This window comes from Neolamprologus brichardi, chromosome 12 (genome assembly GCF_056152115.1).
Source record: "Neolamprologus brichardi isolate AB-2024 chromosome 12, ASM5615211v1, whole genome shotgun sequence".
Classification (NCBI taxonomy): Eukaryota; Metazoa; Chordata; class Actinopteri; order Cichliformes; family Cichlidae; genus Neolamprologus; species Neolamprologus brichardi.
In genome coordinates, this window is record NC_142115.1 from 20338762 (window position 1) to 20344761 (window position 6000).

A 6000-nucleotide genomic window follows, 5' to 3' on the forward strand; every position below is an offset into this window, starting at 1 on the left:
GAATAAACAGAGAGCGATTAGCCCCTCTAAAAGGCCCTGTAGTTAATCCAGGAGAGCGCTGAACATTCAAGCAGTCATTTCCAGGCTGGGTTACTTCTCATGGTTTCTGCATTTACTGCTCTGCATGTCGGAAATGTTGTGGAGATGATATCTCTAAAAGAATAGACGTGATAATGCATTCATACTGTGTTAGGTCAAAAACAAATAAACAAGAGACTGCAGGAACTGATTAGAGCCTGATCTGTAGCATATTTAAGTAGTAATTGTGCAGATGAAACAACAGAATTCCCATATGCTGCAAACTACTTAGCATGCAAGCAGAGAAGTCTAAATAAACAGCTGAAAGTTGTGGATAAATAGCTGAAGTGTCACAGTACGAAAGGAGAGCTTCTTGAACAATTCCAGGATGTTTTGTGTGGATTCACGAGGGCAAGTGTTTTCTTAACGAAATAACACAGAATAACTGCATAAAGTAATTTCTTCAAGAGGCCGGAAACCACTAGAGTCGAGAGCCTTACACTGAAAATAATGTGTTCTGAGCCGAGTCTGAGTGCAGCCAGATCGCGTTTAAGTTGCCAGTTGACTGAGGAGAGGGGCTGAACTGGGAGTCGGTGAGGCACCGAGTGAAAACTCGAGCTGAGTCATCCTACCACCCCCGAGCAACCTGGGAAACATCTGCACCATCACCGAGAGAGGGGAGGTGATGAGGGTTGACATGGCGTGGCGATGGGCTCGTGCTTGGCCAGGCGTGGTGCAGTCACTGCGTGTGATAGCTCCCAACATCTCATCCAACCTGAGCAGCATTACTGACAGATGGAGAACATTAGCACAGAGGAGGAGTTCATGTGTGCGCGCTCTGCTCACTGCCAGATTCAGAAAAGTAGCCGATAAGGGGATAGACTTAGCCGCTTATCCTGCTTGCTGCTGGAAATTAATGGAACAACATGTAAGGCTGAGTGTAAGAATAATAAGCCCCTACTTTAGGCGTGCCGTGTATAAATAGGCGCAGCTTGGTTACCGATGCACATCTTTCAGATGAAATCCCAGGAGATGCAATTACTGAGCAAACAACTGTGGTAAAAAAAAAAAAGTGCAAGTATTTACCCTTTAATGACACACTCCCAACAGGAAATGAGTGAAAGTAGTTTATCCATTTAAAAACCCGAGTATCCTGTTATTTCACGGGCAGATGAGTGGTTTGGGGAGGAACAAAATGATGCACATTTTGATTTGCCCAAGTAGTTCATTTTACAGCAACCTGACAAATTTCTCTAGCAAGTGTGACGGCCCAATTAGGGAGCAGCGTGCTGAAAGGAGATCTGAAGCCAGCGCTGACACTGACTGCACAAGTTGACAGACCCGGAGGGGGCTCCACTCCTTCAGATTCTTTATCACACCGGGGCTCCTGCTGCTGTGCTGCAGTATTGTTGGGACAGGGTTTATCAAAATCTTCTGACATCCTCTTTAAAGCAAAAGCTTGTCTAATTCTTTACGGTGCAGTCTGGAAGTGGATGGATGTGTTTTTTCAGATTGACTAACACTGCTTGGAGTTATGTTCCCAATTCTGAGAGAGCACCACAGGGCTGGAACATGGAAGGAACATCTTCTTTATTGACCCAATAAAACTAATCAAAGAATCCCAGTGTTTTGCTGCCATTAAATTATACTTTGTAGCCAATATCTTTAACGACACTGTAAACAAGTTACGTCTTGTTATCTCAACTCCCACATTACTCAGCTTCCTTAATCGGACTATAAATAACTTTTATGTGAAAAACTCATTTAGGACTATAAAAGGCAGCTTTTTGGTTAAGGTCAAGAACATTACCCAGAGACTTGCACGCAGGCATGCGGTCAGACAGTCTTGGTCTCCGGTTCCTAAAAGCGGAGTTAGTAAACTACATTTTTTCCCCCCATTTAAAGCCTCTCCTGTTGCCAGATTGGACTTCTGTTGGGGCAGCAGGTATAAAACACAGAGCCCAGCAGTTTAACACCAACAAAAGGCTTCTTGTGAAGCAGGGATCGAGTTGAAGAAAGAACAAGGAGGTCTGCTACTCAAGGTGAACAATTACAGTAGTGATGTGCTAATCCCGCCGACAGGCAGAGTCTCAAGGTCAGCTGTAGACCACAGAAAATGTGTCTTTTAAAGTCACCTTTTTCTCCTTATCGTCTGCTCCTTATCTGTTTCCATTTTACCCAATTTACACTCTATTTACCCTCCCTCTCAAACACCTACAACATCACGCCGTCTGACTAGACGTTAGCAATCAGACAGCTGCGAGGCAGCCTGATGGCACAGAGAACAAACAAAGAGCTCGAGACCCTGACACAACAGTAAATGTTTTGATAGTTCCAGTTCAAGGACAAAGCTTTAGAAGAGAAGAGTGTGTTTTACACATTGGGTGAGTACCAATCTATGTAGCCAACAAAAAAATCTGTTTAATTACAATTATCTGCTGAGAAAATACACCCTGTGTTTAGAAAACTAAAGGAGCTGATTGCACGGTTAAGCGCGGGGTGAATGCAATTTGACGGCAGGTGTTGCTTTTGGATTGCACGAGAGGTTGGCGATCGCATTTCAACTTTGAACTTTCAATTTCCACAATAACTTAAGAGTAACATGCAAAAAAAAGAAATGTTTCGTGTTCCAGAAAATAAAAAAAGGTTTGTATGACACTGAAAGAGCAACTGATATTTAGCTGTGCACTGTGCACTTGATTAAGATATAAAACGTATGCAATAATTACCTACTGAATGTCTTTGCCTCTGTTTAAAAACACACTCGGTCTGCCAGGATGTAAGGAGATCGACGACATGCAAGCACATAACCTTGCACTGTGACTCAGACAGATACAAACAGAGGCCTCATATTAGCCTCGGTTGGATTAAACATGTCCTCAGTAGGGTGCCTGTGTCTGTCTGAGAGAAAAGCCTGAACAGCAGGTCTCTGAGTTCAAAAATATAATTGGCTTTTACATTATATTCACTCATTGCAAACTGACTGTGAGCACTGTGAAAGGTTTTTTCACCTGATCATCAGAACAGAGACAAAACAGATCGACTTGAAGGTGGTAGACTATATCGTCTAGATGTTTCCTTTTTAACATCGAGGTTGCTTGTCTTCTTCTTCTTCAGTTTATTTGAGCCTGATAGGTGCATCTGCAAATTTAATATCTTTGGACAAAATCCCCCACACTTGACTTACAGATTAGTCTTTCGGGGTTTCCCAGCTTTGTCTGATGTCTGCCTCGCAGTATTTCCTCACCACCTGTCTAGGCTGTCATTATCTGGCTACGTCTCACAGAGGAAGTCTGCCGTTGTGAATAATCCTGGTATAAGCTGAAAATCTGGCTGAAATGTGCACACAGCGAGGGTGACCCACTCCTTCGGCCTGTGCAGCCGTAACACAGTTTTAAAGATTATCCTCTTTCTAAAATCGACTCTTTCTTCAAGGAAACTGAAAAAAATCAGTTACTGACAAACATGAAGGGACAGCGCTAGTTGTGTTTGGTATTCACATCCATGCCACTCACTGTGAAACTACTACTGTGTGTTTGAACGTCAGATACTATAAACAGTCGAAAACCAGCCAAGTATTTAATGCTAAGCTATTTTTGTAGACGCTCTAATGAGGATCTTAACATCCTTTCTTGACGGTAATATATCAGGAAGGAGTGCACCATCCAGTCTAGTGGTGCTGCACTACCCTCACGTCACTGTAATGGCTTTCACAAGCACGCAAACTGTGATTCCTCTGGCGATCTTCAAAGCTTGCGTCCACTGGATGCGATCAATGGCACCTCCCCGACAGGTCGCCAAGAGGATGAAGAAATAAACGCTGGAGGAATTCAAAGCCTTCTTCTTCTGCCGCCGGCCACCCAGTCACTACACAAAGGACTTCATATGTAAGCACATTTAGGTTTTTCACAGTTAATCCTGTGTGTGAAAATCATTCACATTCCGCATCAAGTTAAAAAGAAAAAAAAAATTCTTTCAGGATTTCATCTTCATGGTCACCAAGAGGACCCTGGAGATACAAAATGCGGTGACTTTGACCCTGATGATTCACTGCATCGGCAGCAGAATCTATTTGACTGCTGTACAAATATGAATTTCAGCCATCAGCATGTTTCCCTGACGTCTGTTCACTTCTGCCTGAGGGAGGACTGAGCTCGTGGGAGAGCACAGCTAATGTTAGCAACAATAAAATCTATGCGATTTTATTTTTAAACGAGCATCAGCAGGTTCCTGCCTGGCACAAATGAAACCACAACAATATTCAAATGCAGCAGAAACGCAGATTTCCAGTGGTTTCCGCTCAAATAAAGTGAAATCGAAACGGTTAGGCAATATTTTACAGTGATGTTCACAGTATTGATCAATTCAGCTTGGACTAGATTCAGGAGCTTTGAACTGAGTGCCATAACAAGCGGTCTGTCAGGCTCTATGCTTTTTATTTACTGCCATGACAAGTGCTGAAACACCAGCATGACCAATTAGTCCCATTCATCAATTGATCTTTGAGCTTTGTGATCCATCTTAACAGCCACTACGCTCTTCTTCTCCCACCTCCACACTCTACAATGAGCAGTTTCTCAAGACAGTGAACACCAAGGTCATCAGAAACAAGAAGGGTTATTGGAGGTCGCTCAATGTGCATAATTTTCTGGTAATGCTGAGGATGAATGATTAAATATAAATTACACATTTACACTGTATTATTTTATTGTTTCTTGATGCAAAATCTCACTTGTACACTTTATAAAAGACAGTGGAAATGTTTTCAAACCGAGCTAAACCTAAAAAATATTCAGTACACTGCAAAACATTTGAGAGAAGCACTTTAAGAGAACCACATAACCTCAGGTACAGAGACAAACATCCTTGAAAATATTAAAATGGTTTCCCAAACCAAATAAATAAACGGCTATGAATACAGGCCTCTTTTCAGAGTCTCAGTTTGCAGCTTTTCAAAAAAAAATAGCAGGTGGGCTTTAATGAAACGCCAGGATCTTCACACAAATGCTGAAGGGGTTCTGACTGTGGCCACCAGACGGGCACCTGGTTAGGCTGACGTATTTTTAGCGACCACTGCGCTGAGGAGACAGCAGAAGACGTTGCATTAAAAATATAAAACATTCACTTCCGCACTGGGTTAGTCTGCAACTATGTTAAGAGCAGAATAGCTTCGAAAATCTAGTTCAAATGGATATTTTTAGTACCGGCGGTTCAGTATAAGCAAATCATATGGCCTGTCTTTTCAACAAGTGACAGTAAAATTCTGCAAAAACCATTTCTGAGCTGTGGTTTTGGTCTGAATCACTATTCCAGAGCAGCTGCACTGCGAGAACATCAGGACTTCTGCAACACCAACACAAAGCAAGCAAGCGCTGCTTCTGCAGGACATATTCCGAGCTGCTGCAGTGAAAAGGGGAAAAAAAACATATATATGTGCGCGTGCGTGTGTGTGTGGTTGTGTAATGTGTGTGTGTGTGTGTGTGTGAGTAGTCTTCGGGCTTACCTTGAACGTGAGTCAGAATAAGGCTCTCAACACAAGCTTTGGTGTTGTTGCAGTTCACAGGACGCAACTCAGCTCAGGATGGATGGTCACCCCTCGGGCTCAGACATGATTCATATCCACGATAACTCGGCCAAAAATGAAGAGCACCATACTCTCAGAAAAGCCCTGTAGCGCTAATGTTAGTTTGTCAATCCCATTAGCCCGTACAGTCCCTCTGTGCTGCTCAATAATCTGCTGTAGTGCAGATGAACCGCTACGCGCTTCCAGCTCTCAGTCGGAGGAGAAAGAGGGAGTAATGTTAATGGCCTCACCAATGGACGAGCCCCTCTGAAACAGTCCGGTCATCTGTTCGGGTCAAACAGCGAACGCATGCGGTGCGTCGACTTGTCGTTTCTGTCGCCCGTCCGATTAGAAGAGGGCTGTTTGACGCGGCGAAGAGGCAGTGCCGCCGCACCGTGTGCCCTGCGCTCCCACGCGGA

The 6000-nt window shown here is 43.5% G+C and overlaps 1 protein-coding gene across 1 annotated transcript in view; it reads right to left on the reverse strand.

Moving 5' to 3' along the window:
- wscd2 (WSC domain sialate O sulfotransferase 2) overlaps positions 1 to 6000 on the reverse strand; it is a 41682-nt gene extending 35682 nt beyond the window's left edge. The window contains exon 1 of the mRNA XM_006784263.3: positions 5522 to 6000. The gene's annotated coding sequence lies outside the window, so the exon portion shown is untranslated. The remainder of the gene's footprint in view (positions 1 to 5521) is intronic.